This window comes from Delphinus delphis, chromosome 17, assembly GCF_949987515.2.
Source record: "Delphinus delphis chromosome 17, mDelDel1.2, whole genome shotgun sequence".
NCBI classification, from domain to species: domain Eukaryota; kingdom Metazoa; phylum Chordata; class Mammalia; order Artiodactyla; family Delphinidae; genus Delphinus; species Delphinus delphis.
In genome coordinates this window covers 69912689-69934102 of record NC_082699.1, presented here as the reverse complement: position 1 = coordinate 69934102, position 21414 = coordinate 69912689, and the positions used below count along the sequence as shown (strand labels likewise).

General features: G+C 37.0%; 1 protein-coding gene across 5 annotated transcripts in view; it reads left to right on the top strand.

Annotated features, from left to right (window-relative positions):
- Window positions 1-21414, top strand: part of CYRIB (CYFIP related Rac1 interactor B) — a 153850-nt gene that overhangs the window by 85610 nt on the left and 46826 nt on the right. For all 5 annotated transcript variants that reach the window (XM_059995199.1, XM_059995196.1, XM_059995195.1 and 2 more), the window contains one exon: window positions 14306-14344. The gene's annotated coding sequence lies outside the window, so the exon portion shown is untranslated. The remainder of the gene's footprint in view (window positions 1-14305; window positions 14345-21414) is intronic.

Sequence of the window (21414 nt, the reverse complement as noted above, 5' to 3'; positions counted from 1 at the left end):
TCTCTCCTTATCTCTCATTTTCCCAAACAAATCCTTTTAGCAGAATGGCCAGTCTTATGGGGCCATAACTCTAAACAAGTCACATTTATTCTGGTATCCTTAAATCATTTTTCATATTGTTTGCTTAATTCACTCATCCGCTCATCCAGGATACACACATTGGAGACTACAACGTGTCAGGCATTGTGCTTAGTGCAGGGGATACAATGACAATGAACAGGCTTTCAGTCCTGGGAAAGAGCCAAACATTTTGTTGAATGAACTGATGTGTTGTGGGGTCCATGAAAAGATTCTTTAAAAAAAAAAATTATTTATGTATTTATTTTTGGCTGCATTGGGTCTTTGTTGCTACATGTGGGCTTTCCTTAGTTATGGCAAGTGGGGGCTACTCTGTATTGCGGTGCGTGGGCTTCTCATTGCAGTGGCTTCTCGTTGTGGAGCACGTGCTCTAGGTGCGCGGGCTTCAGTAGTTGTGGCTTGCGGGCTCTAGAGCACAGGCTCAGTAGTTGTGGCGCACGGGCTTAGTTGTTCTGCGGCATGTGGGATCTTCCACACCAAGGCTCGAACCTGTGTCCCCTGCATTGGCAGGCGGATTCTTAACCACTGTGCCACCAGGGAAGCCCCATGAAAAGATTCTTAATTATCTTGGAATATACCTTCTCACACTAAATTTTATCTAAATTTCTATTATAATTGTAGTCTGTAACAGTGATCTAGTATGGACAGAATTGTTAAGGACTTGTTACTTTTTACATATGCAAGTATCATTTCCACAGGAAGTCATAAACCTCTTTCAGGATAAAGATTGGCTTATTTCTTTGTATCTCAAGCACAGCTGGAGATAAGATAAAGATTTTAGTACTGCTTGTTGAATCAACAAACAGAAAACTCTGTCACCCTCTGGTGCTGCTTAAACTCTTTGGGCCTTGAAAACTGCAAGAATGGTAGTAACGGCACCTATGCAGAGGGAATGCTGTTGGCCTAATGTGACAGGTTAAGACCTGGAAAAAGAGCCAGACAGTGGAATAAGTGCCCCTCGTACATTATTTCTGAGTCTCTCAATCTTATGAATAGGTATTATCTTCCTTTCTACAGATGAAGAAATTGAAGCTTTGGGAGACTTAAGATTCTTGCTTAAAGTTTAAAAGCTAATGCTTTCTTTCTGTCAAATTGTATTACATATGGGTCCGTATTTTTGTCAGGAAGATGATTAAATATTTGTTTGGGTCATAGAACTCTCTGGAATTAGGAGAGCAGTGTGTGACAACCCAGGCACAGAGCTTCTCTCTGAAGCTCACAGGCCCAGTATGGATCAGGTCTGTAATGCTGGCTTGGTTGGTGTCATTCTGCAGTAGCTCAGACTAAATGGTGCACTGGTTTATGTTATTTGTAAGCAACACAAATTACCTTTCAATACAACCAGATTTTGCAAGTTACTTCCCTTAATTTTTAATGTTATATTAAGGATTAAGAAACTTTAAGAGTGGCATGCGTACATTTGATTTTATCAGTGGTTCCTAGTTTTATTTTGCATAGATTGGTTTTTTTCATTCTAGTGTATGGAATAAGGCTTTTTTAAAAAGACTGCATAGATGACTCAAAATATAACCATCTGTATTTTGAAATTTGTGATACTGCAGTTCAGACCCAGAAGTTTGAGAACATGTTGCACTTAAATATATACTTTTGTAGAGCATTATCTCAATATTTGGCACTTTTGGTATATTGCTGCCAAACACTTAGGTTGTGTATTTCCAGCAGTAGGAAAAATGGCTAGAGCAAATTAAGAAGTGGACTTAGCCTTGGGACTTTGGATTTTCCAACCATGGACTTGTCTGTCTCTGTTACTGTGAAGTGTAATTTTCAGAGGTACTCTGTGGACTGCCACAGTTGTAGAAAGGGACATGAATGGATGGACTTTGTATTCTTTGCTCCCAAAAGAGACCATTTTCCTTTTGTTAATGTAGGTTAGACCTATTAATATTTATGTATTTTTACATAGGTTAGATCTATAATATTTACTGAGAAATCACATGCTTCCTGCCCCCCGCCCCGTTGTATAGCTTACAATATGGAGTATCATTTTTATGGCTTGGCCAAATTGTCATACGTTTTTCTAAGTCTGGATCGGCTTCCAACATCCATTGCCTTCTCAATGTCATGAAACATATCTGTGAGTTCCTTTAATAAGAATTTTTTTGTCGGTGTCACTTCCTCTGAGACATCTTCATCCTTTTCATCATACCCACTTTTCTCACTTATATTGATAAGTTTGCCTCCACGAAGTTCTTCCTCCGACTGCGTATTGGTCTCCCTAATGGCAGCAGTGTCAACGTTCTTCGCAGTCAGCTGTTTCTTCTATAGCTCCACTTATGTTCCATTAGAATTTGACTTCCAGTGTTAGCACTTTTGTTCCTTTACTGTAGCTTTATCTTTGTTGGCAAGTTCTCTTGTTTGGTTATCCTTTTTTGTAAAATGTCACATGGGTTTGTCACTGGGAGACAAGGAGGAAACAACCATATGCTTTGCAGTCTGTGTATGACCTGGATAGCAGATGTTCAGTGACCAATCATTGACTGGCTTTGAGAGAAGTGTTGTGATTGGTCACTAATAATGATGTAAAAGATTGGAGAAAATTATAAAACTAGAAATATAAAGCATTCTGTATTTTCAGTATTTTCATTTCCCATTACATTTTAAAAAGACAGCCTGGTGTTTTAGAAAAAATATATCTATGGGTATCGTTTATACAATAAACCATATTTTAAAGTGCTAAGCATATATTCATTTACTCCTCACAATAATCCAGTGAAGTAGGTATTACTGTTTGTTATCCCTTCTACAGATGAACAGAGAGAGAGTAATTTGTCTGGAGCTTATCCTGACAGTCTGACTCCAGAGTTCATGCTTTATGTTACATTTTGTAAACCAGCACTAGTTCATAAACTGTTGCCAGTCTGCAAAGAATTGGGATTTGAATTTTGCAAGTCTTTTAAAAACTACTTTTTTTTTTTTTTTTTTTTTTTTTTTAGTATTCTAGGGTTTTTTTCCTAGTATATTAGTATTCTGGGTTTTTTCTCTTTGGACCATGATGGATGGAAAATTTAAAAACAAAACAGCTGTCCTTCACCACAGAGAGCTTGAAAAATCTCGGTAGGCTATGCAGGAAATCCCATTCAGTACTCTAGAAGTGATCCGTATTCAAAGAATGTGTCTTGGTCTTCATAAAAGGATTAGCTAATGAATATGCCATATATATTACATCTATCTATCTCAATCAAGAATTTTGCTGAATTGAACAACTTCTGATTCTGATTATCCTGATGGAGAAAAGAGGGCTTTTACTGTAAACCTTAGAAAGAGGCAAGGCTTCTCTTAAAAACTTCTGCTATTTTGAAACTGGAGCAGATTCCTGAAAGTCAAGGTACTAGATTGTACCATTCACCTTTGTGCTTTGTGTGTAGGTTTATCAGTTTCTTTAACAGTGATAGGAGAAAACATGCTTGTTTGCTGTCACCATAAGCATGACATGCAGATTAAGAATTCACTGACTCATTTTACCGAACCGTTCTGTAATGTGCTTCAGCACTTCATATATGAAAGATATGTAAGTTATAAATCATTAATAAGCATAAAGTGAAAGTCTGTGAACCTCACCACTAATTAAGATCTAGGAACCTACTTTGTTGCTTCCCTATACAATTTCCCTGCCTCCCCCTAGAGGAAAATACTCTCTTGAATTTTGAGAGTATTTAAAAGTATTTTGAGAGTATTTAAACTTTTGAGAGTATTTAGAAGTTTATCACTTTTATAGATTAAAAAAACCCATAAATGTCTGCATCTCTAAATAATATGTATTTTAGTTTTGCTGTTTCTTGAGCTATGTAAAAATTGTTATGTAGTCTTCTTGAGACTTTTAATGAATTCATCATTGTTTCTGAAATCATCCTTATCTTTCTAGGTGGCTGTAGCTCCTTTGGGCTGCTCTATACATTTTCATTGTGTGAAAAAGCTACAATTTATTTATTCTCCTATCAATGACAGTTTAGATTGTTTCCAGTGTTTTGTTATTTTTTTTTTTCCCCTCTGTAACAGTGAATGCTGCTTTGAGCATACTTGTACATTTCTCCTGGCATCTATATGCAAGAGTTTCTCTAGGTATATACCTGAGAGTAGAGCTGTTAGATTGTAGGGTATGTGGTGTTCACTTTAACAAGATAATGCCAAATGTTTCCTAAAGTGATTGTAGCAATTTATAATCCCACATACTGGGTGTCTAAGAGTACCTATTGATACCCATTTCTGCCAGCACTTAATATTGTTAGAGTTCTTAATTTTTACTAATCTAATGGGTGTAAAATGGTATTTCATATTGTTTTATCTGATAAATGTCAAGGCTGAGGATTTGCCTTTTGTGCTTCTTTTTATTGAAATGCCTCTTCATGACTGTGGGCCTTTTTTCCATTGATTTCTTTGTCTTGTTATGAGTTTAGCAGTTCTTTGTATACTAGATACTAATCCTTTCTCTGTTATATACATTGTCAGTATCTTTCTGTAGTTTAGTGGTTTATATATTCAGTTTCTTTAAAGTGTCTTGATAAACAGGTTTTTGATACTAATGTAATCAATTTTATCAGTCTTTTCATTTATGGTTAATGCTTTTTATATTTCATTTAAATTAAACACCCCTTCCCTACCTTGGGATTGTAAAGAACCATTCCTGTATTTTCTTGTAAAAGTTTGAGTTTTGCCTTTCAAGTTAAAGTCTTTAATCCCGTGAGAATTGGTTTATGTATGGTATAGGATAGGGATTTTATTTTATTTTTTATGTGAATAATCAATTACCCCAGCTCCATTGATGCAACAGTCTCTTTTCCCCAGTGATCTGCAGTGCAGCCCCTTAACATTTACTTTCTCTTCATAAAAGTCTGTATTTGTTCCTGTACTATGCATTCTGCTTTTGGACTGTGTGCTGTCTTTCATTTGCCAGTTTGTCTTTATGTTAATACCATTCTGTCTTAATTACTATTGTTTTATTTTATTTTACTTATTTATTTTTAATTAATTATTTTTTGGCTGTGTTGGGTCTTCGTTGATGCATGCAGGCTTCCTCTAGTTGCAGCGAGCGGGAGCTACTTTTCATTGTGGTGCGCGGACTTCTCATTGCAGTGGCTTCTCTTGTTGCGGAGCATGGGCTCTAGGCGCGCGGGCTTCAGTAGTTGTGGCTCATGGGCTCTAGAGCGCAGGCTCAGTAGTTGTGGCACACGGGCTTAGTTGCTCCGAGACATGTGGGATCTTCCCGGACCAGGGCTCAAACCTGTGTCCCCTGCATTGGCAGGCGGATTCTTAACCACTGTGCCACCAAGGCAGCCCCTGTTTTATTTTACATGTTGATATCTGATTGGGCAAGTTGTCTTGTTTGATTCCTTGAGCGTTTTGACTGTTCTTTGGGTTTTTGCTTTTTCACGTAAAGTTTAGAATCAGCTTATAAAATTTTATAAAAGAATACTTTGGGGATTTTGGTTGGAAATGCATTTAATATTTACATGAATTTTAGAGAGAATTGACATTTCTTACAGTATTGAGTCTTCTTACGAACATGATGTCTTTACATTTATTTATGGCTTTTTATAAAGTTTTATGATTTTTTCCATGCATATATTGCAGAACTTTTGTTAGATTTATTCCTAGTTACTGTATTTCTTTTTGCTATTGTAAATTGTGTCTGTGGGGAAAATTCTCTTTTGAGCTTTTTACTGGAAAATAGAAATGCAATTGAGATTTTCATATTGATAATAATATTCAGTTACCTTGCCAAACTCAATCAATGAATTGATTTTTCCTTAAATTTTTTTTGACCCTTAATCTCTTTCTCTTGACTTTTAAAGTTGGCTTGAACCTGCAGTATGGTGTTGAATAGAAGTAGTAATAGCAGACATGTTTGTCTCACTTCGATTTTAAAGGGAACGTTTCTAACAGTTCTTCATTAAGAATGATTTAATTTGTTATAGGCTTTTGGTAGAGATAGATACCTTTTATCCTTTCTATTCTTATTTTGCTAAGTTTTTTTTTTAATTACACGTAAGTATAGCTCTCATCAAAAGCTCTTTCTGCATCTTTACCTGTTCATATGTGAGTATTTTTCCTTTAATCTGTTAATGTGGTAAAAATCAGTTCTAGGTTTTCTGACCCAACTTTGCATTTCTGAGATGAACCAAATTTAGTCATAGTTTGTTTTTTAAAACTTTTTAATTCAGAGTAGGACTAGGAGTGGAGAGAGTGGCAGTGATGGGAGGGGTAGAGGTGATGAAACAGGGCAAGAAGCTGGAAAAGATAGTCATTTCAGTGCTAATACAGTGACTTAGGATGCTTTTGGGGCATTATGTTCTAGGAGGAAGTATAATTAAACAAGTAGGTATTTATTTGATCTTTTCTAAAATTGACCCTAGGGAAAATGATATTTTCCTTACATATAGAATTGTAAATTTTTCCTGTTATTACCTCTCTTCTTATTTACCATTCCTTTAAAATTAAATCCTATGTGTAAATTATATAAGGGATTTTGAATATATGGAGTAGATTACATGAACAACACTGAAAACTATTTTCTTTGAAACAAGCATTTGTTTTACAGAATTTGAGTTTATGGGACTGCAAAAATAGGGTATGTATTTGTTTTACAGAATATATCTTAAGCCTGTGGAATCTTTAGGTTGGGATGGTTGCAGCACCTGTTGTCCACAAATGCATCTTACAATATGTTTGCTGCCGTATGTTCCAAAACATACCTGAATTTAGGTATTAGAGAAATCCCATTGTAGAAAGTCCAGTAATCAGGGCAAGGCGATGACGGTAGCCAGGAGATTCAGAAGTAAGAAGGTTCTGCATAATGTTCCCAAAGCCTGGTGATCATTTTTATGAAGCCCCTGCCTCAGGGTTTCCAGTTATGCTGCTGTGGGTTGTTTTTTAAGGAATCATTGTAATTTTACGAGGAAGTTAGTAGGGAAGTAGTATTTATTTTACAGAAAGTCACATTTACAGAAAGGAATATTGTAACTGTTACTGCTTTAACATTTTCCTGAAAAATAGTTCTCTCACCTATTCCCTGCCTTCTTCCCCCTCTTTCCCTTTCCTTCTTCTCTACCTTCACCCCTCCCTCTCTCGTGACTCTGGGTAAGCTACTTCACCCTTTAAAGCCTCATCAAGGAAAAGAGGGTAATAATTTTAATCTCATTAGATTGTTAGCCTTCAATGAAATAAATCATGCCAAGTGCTTAGCATAGTGTCTCAAACACCATAAGTACGTATGAAATGGCAGCCTAGTAGACAGAAAGATAATATTTAAAGACCATATCTAACTTTATCATATACATTTATATTGAGTGTTTGATCTAGGAAGTTCAAACTTGACAGTGATCCTCTTAAAAATAAGTAAGGCCTTGATAGAAAAATGAGAAAGGGTTAGTTTTACAAATGCGGAGGAAAAACTACTATATTAGTAGTTCAATAAAAGCAGTGTGGAAGAAGGCACCATATTGTATGTGTATGTGTACAAGCACACATACAGGCACACTTTTTTTTTTTTTTTTTTGCGGTACGCGGGCCTCTCACTGTTGTGGCCTCTCCCGTTGCGGAGCACAGGCTCCGGATGCACAGGCTCAGCGGCCATGGCTCACGGGCCCAGCCGCTCTGCGGCATGTGGGATCTTCCCAGACCGGGGCACGAACCCGTGTCCCCTGCATCGGCAGGCGGACTCTCAACCACTGCGCCACCAGGGAAGCCCCACAGGCACACTTTTTAAACAATGAAGCTCCTGTCCAGGATGCATGGTTCTGATGACAGTATAGATTGGAACACACCTTTGTAAAGCAATTTGGCATTAGGTATCAAGACCTCTACGTATCTTAGTTTAAACTTATTTCAACAAAGATTTGTGTTGGTCATAGCCAGGATAATTATTCACATTGTTCTCTGCACAAAGGGGCCACATCTGTATATCAGGCACAACACAGAAATGTCACTTCTGAGGTCATGGCTGGGTTTAGGGATCAAGGCCTTCTGGCCACACTTTGGAGCAGCGGTTGCCTGGTATGTAGATGCACAGCAGCATCTGTGGCGTGTCTGGACTCAGGAGTGCTCATGCTCACGGCCACACTGGTGTGTACAACAGTGTCTTGTCTGGATTCAGTTCCAGGCATCCCCTGAGATTATTTTTTCACTTACCTGCCCTTTTAGGGGATGATTCTCAAACTCCCACCTCCCTACCCCTACCACCCCCTCTGACAAGAACTAATGTCGTAGTCTCTTCTGAGAAATCTGGGGCAGGCGTGTCTGGCACTGGCTTAGGCATATTTGTGCCTTGATGTCCAGGGGTTATTTTTGTGAGTACGCAAGAGCATGACTCATGGGCAGGGATACATGTATGCACAGCCAGATCTGTTGCTTGCTGGGGTTCTTGAACCCCAACCCTGGCACAGCTACCTTGTGTAGTTGTTCAAGTTGTACAATAAAATACCAGTTCATAATTTGAGAATGGGATAACTTTTGCTAATCTGCACAAAGTCTTTATGTGCTTTTGGAGGCCCTGGATATAGCATGTACAGTAGTAGGAAAGTGTTTGAAAAAAATGTGGTATACCCATATGATAGGATGGGATGTAATGATTTGGGAAGAATTTTTAATGATGTGAAAACGGTGCTTATGATATGAATGATAAAAAACAGGATGCATACCAAGAAAATGGTGTTCAATTGTGTACAGATATGCATAGAAGAAGCATTAGAAGGGAATGAAATAAATTGTTACAAGTAGTTAGCTTTGCTTGTGGGATTACAGGTAGTGATATTTTTTCTTTCTATTCTCCCTCTGTATTTTGTTTAGTGAGCATGTGTTGCTCTTATAGTAAAAGGGAAAATGAAAATCATAAGAAATTTTTAGAACCTACAAAAATAAAGTCATGTTCTGAAGACCTGCAGCTGTCTATTCAACTGTTACTTGTAAATTTACTTCTTCCTGGAGATAATACAACTTCTTTAGACTCATGAGAAATGTCTATAATTTATACCTTTGGGAGCATGAGTTTACAATAGAGTTTACGAATTTACTGATAGTGCCAATTTAAGATGTATTTAAGTTATGTAGTATCAAAGGATTATATAGTTAAATAAGGTATTAATTATTACATAATATCAAGGTTGATCGTATATATTATATATACCTTGATAATTTATCAATATAGAAAATGTAGTTCTTGGTATAGCAGGGAGTGGGGCCCTTAATGTAACCTTCACACTTTCTTCTCATGAAACCAGCTTTGTGGTAGTAATTATGATGTAGGATGACATAGAAGCCTGAGATTTGTATTCATGTATTTTTCTGCAGTGTCTTAGACATGGATACTTTTAAGTATAGTGTACTCGAGATAGAGTATCAAAATAGATATGTATATATTGTAATTTTAATATTAAATGAGAAAAATAGTGATTATGTTCAACAAAACTGTCATTTCCATTAATCTTCACATAATCTTTAAGATTATTTTTGCTATTTTACAGATAAATGAAACTGATGCTCAGATAACATTTTACAGATAACCTAATAATTTAAATAAGTGGAAACTCAGCCCAGGTTTATCTCATTCCAGAATCAGTGTTATAAACCACTTTGCTTATATTTCCTTTTTATTATTAGGGAATGTACATTTTTTCATATATGTGTTTACTGTTTTGCTTTCTCATACAAATTACCATGATAATCTTTTCCTCTCTTGATGTGATTTTGTGTATATTTACATGAACTATTAAAACATTTTAGATTTCCTTTATGTTAAATTTTTATATGATTGATTCTCTCCATTTTAAATTTCTTATAGTGCTTCAAGTTATTCGTCTAAAGATAAGTAAGGTATTATTTTCTATTTTTTGAGATTTAGCTTTAAGAAATTAAACTCTTCTCTATCTAGAATATGTAGGCTGAGAAGGTTGTATCTTAGTTTTTCATGGAATTATTTCAGCACCATTTATTAAATAAAGTTTTCTTTCTTCATTGCCCTGTGATGACTACTTTATACATTCCTCACATGGAATGTTCTCTTTGTACTTTTTACCTTCTTGTCCAGATGCTATTCATTCTTCAGAATCTACTTTAGCTACCAGAGCTCCATAGCTTCATAAAATCTTTTCTAATACCTGATTTCCTAGCTGGAATTTTGTAATTGCCACGGCACTGTATGTAGCTGTTACTCATGCTACTCATTTTTACCTTGAACATTTAAATTGCTATAGTAAGACTAGACATTTTTAGAGAGCACAGTCTTTTTCATCATAGTATCTCGTAGGTATCTATTTTGGTGCTGTATACATAAATAGACTTTCTGATAAATATTTGGTGGTGTTTTTTTTTTGTTTTACGTTTATATACAGTTGGGCCTATTCTGATGTCTGTTCTCTTCCCCTCACTATATATCTACACCAGTTCCACAGTGTTTTTAATTATTAATGAGTAGGATGAGTCCATCTCACCTGTTCTTCTGTCTTTCAAAAAAATTTTGTAGATTTGCATGTTTCTTTTTTCTCAAATAGATATAGAATAACCTTTTCAAGTTCTCAAATTTAAAACTTAATCAGATATTTGTTGGAATTATGTAATAATGCACTTTTGTAGTATTGTCCGATCTGCAAACATGGTCAATAGGCCCTTTATTTCAAGTGCTCTTTTCTGTTTCTAAGATGGCTTTTTAAATTGCTTTGTGTATGTTGAGGGGAGCTTAAACAAATTGAATTCAGTTAGATTTTATCATGTACCCAAGTGAAGGAGGAATGCAATCTAGGTTGAGAAGGTTGTATCTCATTTTTTCATGGGATTATTTCAACACCATTTATTTAATGCAGTTAGATTTATTTACCATCATTCAAAATATTGGAAAGCTGTAAATGTGGCTGACAGTGCTCTGAAGTCATAACTCTTATGTTTTGCTGGAGGCAGAGAAATTTTAACACTTGAGGAACCTCTAGGTTTAAAGATTTTAGATGCTTGGATTATCTAATTTACATATTATCTAATATTCATTACTTAGGACCTGACATTTGATTTCTAAGGGTGAAAACAGTTACAAGTGTTTTATTATTTCTTGATTTATTAAAAATGAGAATCAATGGAACTTTTCCCCCGTGGTTTTATGTAAGTGGCACTGGTTTTTCTCCTGTGGTTTATGCAAGTGGCCAGCCAAGCCACTTGTTTTATTTCTGGGTGGCTGCATTGGGTCTTAGGGAAGGAAGTTTTCCTTTGGCAGAAAAAGCAAAAATGTGTTTATTCATTCCATTTGTAGTAGCATTGATCCAAGAGGAGCTTTTGAGGAAAACCAGAGCGGTTAGGCTTTGAATATAAATAACTCCCATTCATCTCCTAACTGATGGAGGAAAGTAAAAGATTAAGGATTAATACTATATCAATTATAGACAATACAGAGTTCTAGAGCAGAAGTTGTAAACTGATGGTTCATCAACCAAATACAGCCCTCAGACTGTTTCTTTCGCCTACTGAGTGTTTCCAAAACTTATTTAATTACTTTATAACATCTAAAAATTGTTTTATATGAGTACTTTGCATTGGATCGATCACCTGTATTTTCAATCTGGCATGTTAATAGCTGTGGCACTCTGTAGATATTAAGCCCCACTTAGCACTTCTAACGTGGTCTCAGCATCTAACTTTGCAACGCCTGTTCTAGAGGCGCTTAAATACAGAAGTAATAGTAGATCTAATACTGCTAATGCCGCTGAACCTTCAACACTGAGTAAACAGGAGATAGAATAGTAGCCATGAAGATTTTAGGTAGTGAGAGTTTGAGTTGAATATGGGATGTATGAGAAAGAGTAGCTGCAGAGGAATCCAAGGTTTTTACCTGAGCAGCTGTACGGACAGAAGTGCCATCAACTGAGAGGAGGGAGACTGCAGGCAGGTCAGGTTTGGGGAGTGAGATGGAGTTCAGTTTTGAACATGTTAAGTTTGAGGTCTCTGTTAAAACATCCTAGTGGAAATATTGAGTAGGCAGTGCTATGAGAGTGCGGAGGTGGAGAGAAATGTCTGGATTGGATAAATAAATTTGAGCTATATAGATGATCCAGAAAGTCTGAGATGGGATGAAGTCACAAAGAGAGTGGAGAACCTGGGACTGAGCCCTGGGACATGTCAGCATTCAGGGATTTTAGAGAAGAGGAGTTCAGCAAAGGAGATGAAGGAGCATCTAGTGAGGTGGGACAGAAAGGAAGGAGGTGTGGTATCCTGAAGGACAAGTGTCTAGACCTGGCTTCACCCCCAAAGCAGAGCCTCAGACAGGGACTTTTTAGGCAGGTGATTTATTGGGGGAAATATTAACAAGAAACAGAAGTTGGAGAACTAGGGCACGTGATACAGAGAAGGAAAGTCAGTCTAAGGGTGTATTATTGACCTGGTCACTTCTGTGAGCAGCTGGGGCTTGATCCTTAGGAAGCCCTCAGAAGACATGAAGAATATGCCTTTGGGTGGGAAGAAGAAGGTATTTATCTACCAGACCTCATCCCCCCATCGGTTAGGGGTTGCCCAGCGTGTTGGTATTAACACCTTCATGCTTCCAGGTTCATTATGACTCAGGATGGCAGAAGAGTTCCATTAGGTATCTCTTATTGCAAAGCCTTTGAGCGAGAAGTGAGCCCTACCAGTGCAGCAAGCAGCTAAGAGGAGGTGCCTCAGCTGGAGTGCAGATGTGAGGCAGAGCTTGAGAGGTGTCCCATACAGCCCACCCTCTTGTACCCTCCATTGAATGCTTGCCCTTTACTGCGAAGCTTTCAAGGTGGTGGCTGGCCACAGTCTCTACATCAGACTTATAGCAGGAGGGTTAGTGGAATAACGTTCATTATTTCAGTCCACTGCTTATTCTAGATTTTCCTCACCTTCAGCCAGCAGTTCAACAGGCTGATCCATTCTCCTGGTAGAGTGACCCAGATTTTCTTCCCCAGGGGATCAGTGCCTGTAGTGACTTTATCCTTGTCGGGCCATAGTTGCTGCAGCTGCCCATTTCCAGTTATCCCTGGACACGGCAGCCTCAGTCGAATCCCCTAGGTTCGCGATACCCTCTCTCCTGTGCCTGTTGTGTAGCAGCAGCCATAAGTCCTCGTGGTTGTTAGGGTCAGTCTACAGGACACCCCCCTCGCCCCCGCCGCCGCCCCGCGCTGCCACGTCCCCTCATTCCTCTCCCGTTTGATTATTGCTTTGGAATTCTTCCTGTAGCTCCTGACTGAAGCGCCTCCCCTTCTCCTGCAGAATCAGAATTTTTAACCCAGTGGAGCCTAAGGTTGCCAGTCTACTTTTCATCTTTTGGTTCCTGGACTCTTGTTTTTTTTTTTTTTTTAATCTGTCAGAGACACAGTGCCACATTTTGGCCTTGGGAAGACTGTGTCAGATCACTTACCCGCTTGGATGACAGTTCCCTCAAGATGTTACCAATCTTTTATACATAGAAATTTTTGTTATATTTGTTAATCCGGGACTCTTGGGTTATATAAGGTAAATAATTAGGGGAAGAAAATTTCACATAAAGGTGATTAGTCACATTAGTCAAATGTATCTCCTCACTCTGTGAATTAAGCTAGTTTGTTATCTGGCTTTGTTCTTAGTTGCAAAGTTAGAGTAAACTCATTCTGAAAGTTTCATTTCACCTAAAATTGTTTAATAAGGCTTTGAAAAAGTAAAACCAGTCCTAGAGAGGACTTTGTGGTTCGGTGAGTTTTGCCAATGTGCCTCTGGCTTATAATAGGTTATTGTCATGGAATATAAGGATCTTAGTGCCTGTAATAAAACTGATTTTTTAATACATTGAAATAACTTAAACTGTGATAAGAATATAGAAATATGCCTCTTTTGATAATTTTACAAGAATAAAGATGAATTACTAATTTTTTCTCTTGGTATGTGAATAAAGAAGAATTACTAATTTTTTTTCCCTTGTTATCTCCTGCTTCATAAGCTATGATGAGAACTGTGTACTTTTCTTGGTACACCTGCTTGTCTTTTAATATCTTGAGGGTGACAACTAAGGTGTTGTATCACCTATTGGTATTTCTCAGGGCTTAAGATAATGCCTTACTCTTAGTAAGTCCTCCATAAATAGTTGTTGAGTTAATCCAAGGGGAGAAATATATGGCTCATGCATGTGGTATGTGATAGCATTGATGAACTTTGTTGTTAAAGTTAGTTTTCATAAAATTAAAACTTGTTTTAAATTATAATAATGTTTTAGACTTTCTTCCTTTTTTCTTTCTTTAAACAGATAGAGGGACAAGAACAGAATCACCAGCACTGGCTGAAGGTAAATATGTCTTTCGGGGAAATGATTATTCAAATACAAATGAAAAGTTATGATTTAAATAAAAAACTATATTGACTAAATATAATTTAAGGAAAATGTTCTGTATATAATACTGAACTGCTAAAAATGTCTGTACGAAATACCCTATATTGTTTAGTTTCTGGCTTAGAATGGGAAGTAATATAGATTAATTAAAAGTTTTTTTTGCAGCTTCCTTTCAATAGGAGAGGTATGTGTTTTTCTTTGAATTCCTTTTTAAGTCATTTTAGCTGTCACCAGTATAATTGATCAAAAAATGTCTAAGCCATAATTGTAGTAGTTAAAAATAAAATGTATATATATATTTGAAAGCTAGCTAGAAGGAAAGACACTTCTACCTATAATGGCTTTTGGTCCTTTTATAAAGTCTTGAAAGTAAAGAACACAACCACAACAAAAAAATAATTACCGTTAAAGGGTCCTGAGTACCTAACCATTTATAATCCTGTAATTGTTTTAATTATAACAAGTTAATAGGTATTTGGAAATGTAATTTTTCTATAGATATACTTTGTGTTCTTCAAGTGAAAATGATCAGCTTAAAGTCTCTGTGTTCTTTCTAATTATAAACAGATATTTATATTTCAAAACTTGCCTGTCATTTTATTAGAACTGATATGACAGTTATCATAGTAGTCCTTTGGAATTGTAATCATCTCACCTACTCTCTGTGTTACAGTGCAGGAGTTCTCAACCATTTTTTTGTTCCATGAATTCTAATAATAATCCATGATTTTATGAAGTAAAATGCATAGATTTAAAAGGGAAACCAGTTAGTATTGAAATGTAGTTAACAAATATTAAAATGCAAATTTTTGTTAGAGTATTATATATGCTTCTCACATTAGAGAATAAGCTTTAGTGACAATTCTGCTAAGTACTGCAATTTTGAATAATGATGAGTTTGCAGTAATTGTAATGTAATGTGAAAATACCTGTGATGTTTATTAATGAAAAATTCATAGATATTTCTAATCCTACTGTGGTTTGTTACCTATAATCTTAATTGAAGGAATTGCTAAATCTCACGTAGAGGTTAGTAAGAAGTTTCCCATCCAGATTCAGCAGATCACTGAATTCTCTCTCTGAACCTCAGATTAAGAACTCCTATTAGTGAAAAGTCAGCTAGACCTTTCTTTCTCCATCATATTTGAGTAAGTGTAGTTTTTTATGTTCTGTATAACTAATCTTATAGAAGTAGAGTTATACATCCATTCCTTAAGAAATATTCTAACCGAAATAGCTTTGAAGAAACTTCTGTTTGCTGATCAATAATCAGAGAAACAACAGCATATTCTGTAGAAAAGGGAACAGAAGATAAGTGTGAAGCCCCGGAGAGTGCTTGCCTTCAAAGACCTCACATTCTTGTTCAGGGAACATGAAATAAACATGTAGAAAGTAACATATCAGTTTGAGATGCTAAAAGTTTAACAAGAGAAATATCATAATTGTCATAGGAAGGATGCAAATAGTAAATGCTCTGATGCTTGTGTTATGGAAACACAAAAAAAGGTCAAGACTTGTAAGAAGTCACCAAGTGTCTTCCATTTACTTCAGGAGTATGAACTATACATGAGAACATGCCAGCCTAAGCTAGGAAGAGCCTGGAATGGTGTCACTAAATTTGAATGTCCAGGACCTTGTAGCTGACTACTAATAAAGGGAATGGCAGGTGTATTGAAGTTTGGTTGACGACAAAAATAGCCCTAATATTTGTTTTGAAGAGGACATGGAAGGAGTGTCTGACTTTCGTGGTGTTTGTTTGGGTTTTTTGGTTTTGTTTTGGTTTTTTCCCTTTTTTTTGGTCGCGGTCCTTGATTCTTTCTATCAGTGTGATCTGACTCTGATGCCATATTCTAAAGATGTTCTTAAAAGCTGCACTGTCAGCGTCATTGGAATAAGCCCCACTTTTAAAAAACTAATTTGCTGCTTTTGCCCAAGTCACCAAGTTTCTCTAGTCCTCAGTTCCCTTCTTTTATGAATTTAGAGAATTGAGCTACATGATTTCAAGTCATTTCATGAACCTTATATTCTGGCCTCAGATTTTCTATCCCTTGTCATTCCCTTCATTTCCTTCCTTTCTCTTCTCCTTTCTCCCTCCCAGCAACTTTAGACATACGGTAAAAATATTCAAAGTAGTTAAGTGATTTGACCTTGGATTTATATAAGTGTTGTCCTTGTATATGCTATGTGAAACTTTAAAAGCTATAATTATTGGGTAGCATACTTAATTCAAAAAAGTTTATATGATATACACATACTGCATTTTGGTCTTACTTAATGGCTTCAAAAATTCATTTAAAAGTAATATGCTCCACTATACTGACAAACAGTAGATTACCTCCAATTTTTTGTAAATCAGTTTTTTTTGTTTGTTTTTGGGTAAATCAGCCTTTATAACATTATTTAGTGAAAGGTATCAGACCATGGTACTTGAAAATAATTATAGAGTATGATTGTTAAATTTACTGAGGGAATCTGTCTACTCTCTAACTGAAGTAAAGTACTATTTTTAAAAATGATATAAATAAAGCATATATAAGTGGTTTTTTTTTTTTAATCACATACGTAGATCACTATTTATATTGGACAGGACTGATCTTAGAGACTATAGTGTGTTGCAGGCTTTAAGAGAATGGGTTTTTTTTTTTTTGTTTTTTTTTTTGCGGTATGCGGGCCTCTCACTGTCGCGGCCTCTCCCGTTGCGGAGCACAGGCTCCGGACGCGCAGGCCCATCGGCCACGGCTCACGGGCCCAGCCGCTCCGCGGCACGTGGGATCCTCCCGGACCGGGGCACGAACCTGCATCCCCTGCATCGGCAGGCGGACTCCCAACCACTGCGCCACCAGGGAAGCCCTATAAGTGGTTTTAATTACCACCTCATCTGAAAGATCAAAGTGTAATGAATGACCCCTGTTGGAGTCTTTTTAGCATTATCTCTTAAGAGAGATATCATATTATCTTTTAAGATACTGATTTAAAGATGTACAAAATGTAGAAAAGTTTTTGAAGTATGTATCTTAAAACTTATATGATTACAAAGAAGAGAAAATTTATATTTTGTTTTTGTATTCTGTTTGTTTATGATGAGCCTGGAGAAGTTATGTGTAAGAGATTTTAATTTAAGTTCAAGAACAAGGAAAACATTTAAATTCCTTTTATTTTTAATTTTTTTATAAATTTATTTATTTTTGGTTGTGTTGGGTCTTCGTTGCTGCACGTGGGCTTTCTTTAGTTGCGGCGAGCGGGGGCTACTCTTCGTCGCAGTGCGCAGGCATCTCACTGCAGTGGCTTCTCTTATTGTGGAGCACGGGCTCCAGGTGCGCGGGCTTCAGTAGTTGTGGCTCGCGGGCTCTAGAGCGCAGGCTCAGTAGTTGTGGCCCATGGGCTTAGTTGCTCTGTGGTATGTGAGATCCTCCTGGACCAGGGCTTGAACCCGTGTCCCCTGCATTGGCAGGCGGACCCTTAACCTCTGCGCCACCAGGGAAGTCCCTAATTCCTTTTAAATTCCTTTAGCGTGCCAGACTCAAACAGAACGATCTGACAAGGTAGAGAAATATTTAAGGGCATTTCTTAGTTAGCATCTGTTGTCTTTTTCTAGTCATCGTATTTTTTTTTTTCTTGAAATTTTTTTTCTGTGAGAGTTTTATTCCTAATTTAGAAATTTTAATGCTGGTACTGAATTAATTTCTTTCAGGAATAATTGAAAAATTTCTTAACTCCTTTCGGATAAATTATGTGTACTTTTATTTATGACCAAGAAGCAGTATGGCCATATGGTTAAGAGAAATGTTGGGAGCCAAATTTCCTCAGTGAGAATTCTACCTTCATTGTTTACTAATTGTTGACCTTGAGCAAGTTACTTAATCTTTCTGACCTCAGGTTGCTCAGAGGTAAAGTAAGGATTATGGTGCTAACTAACCACATAAAATAGTTGAGGATTTTATGAGATAATACTGTATCTGTAATACTTTAGCATATTATGTGATACACAGTAAGATCTCATTCATTGACTTTTACTTTTCATTTAGTAATTACTTTCAACTAGCACCTCTGCAAGGTGCTTTGGATATAAAAGTTAGGTTATAGTTGCTCAGGGAAAAATGAATTCTATTGCCCTTAGTTCCTTCAGTCTGTAATGTTTAAGAAGGTCCTTACTTTCCTAAATAAACCCTTCTAAATAAAGTTCTTTCAGAAGCTAAATCCTCATAATTACGAGACAGGAGATTATCTTGTAATTTTTTGCATACGTGAGTGTGTGTGTGTGTGTATATAGTCTGATGCATAACTTTCTTTTACCTCAGTTTAATATATTTTAAGCTACTTCAAATGTTTGATGAGTTGTCAAGCAACACAGGGATTGTTTGGTTAGTTTGGTTCCAAGAGGCCAGTGGAAACTGGGACCAATGAGGAGAAATTAACAAGTGGGTGAGTTTCAGCTTAATACAAGTTTTGTGTGATTCTTGAGGGTTGAATTCATGTCAGATTAAGTGTGTATCATTTGATTATTGGCTGAAGTTTCTTAAAAAGTTTTTAAAAATTGACTTGAGTCTAAAAATTTGTCATTTGAAAACAGAATGACTTACTCTTTGGATGTAGTCGTGCGGAGTAAAGTATTTAAGTAGAGGCTAAATGACTACTTGGCATAGATCGATGTTGTAGAATAAGTTCTTAGTAAGGTTAGATGGTCAAGCTTGAGTCTTCCATGTTAGTGCATGTCTTAGTTTGGGCTTCTTTAACAAAGTGTCCTAAACTAGGTGGCTTATAAACAACAGAAGTTTATTTCTCACTGTTCTGGAAGCTCAAAGTCCAAGGCCAGCGTAGATGGTCCCTTCCTGGTCTAAGATTCACTTACTCATTGATGATTGGATATTAAGCCATCCTGCCTGATAGCTTTCACTCCTCATGGCGACTATTAATGTTAAGAAGAAACCTCAGTCCACCAAAAAAAAAAAAAAAAAAAAAAAAAGGAATTCTCACTTCAGAGAATACTTTATCTTTTTAGTTCAAATTATGAGGGAAAGTAGAAGGACAGTTTTTTTTTTTTTTCCATTTTTTTGTCTGTGCTGTGCGGCATGTGGGATCTTAGCTCCCCAACCGGGGACCGAACCCATGCCCCCTGCAGTGGAAGCACAGTCTTTTTTTTGTTTGTTTGGCTGCGTGGGGTCTTTGTTGCTGCGTGTGGGCTTTCTCTAGTTGAGGCGAGCGGGGCTACTCTTTGTTGTGGTACGTGAACTTCCCATTGCAGTGGCTTCTCTTGTTGCGGAGCACGGGCTCTAGGCACGTGGGCTTCAGTAGTTGTGGTACACGGGCTCAGTAGTTGTGGCTCGTGGGCTTATTTGCTCCTCGGCATGTGGGATCTTCCTGGACCAGGGCTCTAACCCGTGTTCCCTGCATTGGCAGGCGGATTCTTAACCACTGCGCCACCAGGGAAGCCTGAAGCCCAGAGTCTTAACCACTGGACTGCCAGGAAAGTCCCGAAAGGTCAATTTTTAAGAGCGTCTTGACCATTTCAATCATAAAAAGATAACTAGAAATGCTTATTCCTATATATCAAATCCTGGAAGATTTCCTTGAGATTGGAGGTCTCCTGCTTTCCCCCCTCTTTCTCCTCCTCTGAAATCTCTGAGGGGAAAAGAATGATGACAGGTTCATATTTTATCCTTTCACTACCTTGAGACCTCCTAACCTGGCATTGAGGCCCAAGTTCCTTGCCGTTTTTGCTGTAGTTTGGTGGCTGGGAGAGGAATCAGAGGCACTCTGATTCCTGGAGGGTGAGGCAGAATGTTTATATGTAGTGGATGAGAACCTCTGTAGCCCTTAACCTCCGTGCCAGAATATATTAAAAAGCGATTTTTCTGAGGATGACTGTTGTGTTGTAGGATCAAGATTTTAAGAATTTGGGCTCTCGTTGCTGTAATGCATAGGAACACGAGAAATACCGATGACGATTAGTTCAGTGGTGATAAAGGGTGTTGTGGGAAGGTATCAGTGCTGTCTAGACCAGCTTTGATGTGTTAGCAGTAAACCTTTGCCTGCTAACCTTGCCCTTGATTGGGTTTCTCAACTTTGTGGAGCTTATATTTGCATTACCCCTTTGTAGGCAACACATTCCATAAACTTACTCCCTACTTTGGGTGTTTTTTGTTTGTTTTTTTTTGTTTTTTGGCCGCACCACACGGCATGTGGGAATCTTAGCTCCTCCACCAGGGATCGAACCCACGCCCCCTGCAGTAGAAGCGCAGAGTCTTAACCACTGGAACCTCAGGGAAGTCCCACTCCCTACTTTGTAAAGTTGCAGTTTGTTTCATTTGACCTAAAGCTACACCTTTTACAGGATGCCCTTCGTTTAGATATGCTCTTCTTTGATGAACAAGCTTTTTTTACTTGAATTTTAATTCATTCATTAATTCAGCTAATGTTTATTGAGTAGTGACTGTATAATAGAATGTCTGCCAGAGACTAGAGGTTCAAAGATGAAAAAGATGTTTGGAAGAATTTTCCCATAAAACCCATCAATGAACTGATGTGCTCTATCTTCTGTAAACTGTTCTATAGAAAAGAAAGAGCCAATATATAAAATATCAAAACCAGATAAGAACAGAGAGAAAAATTACTGGTTGGTCTTACATGATAATCCAAAGTAAAATATTAGTAAATCAAATCTAGGAATATGTATTTCTTTAACTGACCAAATAGAGTTGATCCCAGGAATGCATGGATGGTTTAGAAGTAGAAAATATATTCATGTAATCTACCATATTCATAGATTAAATGAAAAAATTGTTGATATTTTATAAAAAATGGCAATTTTGCCTCAGAATAATATATATATATATATATGTATATTTAATGGAAAATCAAATCAGAGTCCCATCGAGATTTTTTTTTTGTAGAACCTGACAATCACATGAGTGAATAAAAGGCCAGGAATTGCTAAGGTAGTTTTGAGGATGAAGCATTACTTAAACAATAAGCATAGACCACAAAAAAATGATGAAAAATTGGATTGCATGGAACAAAGGGCACCA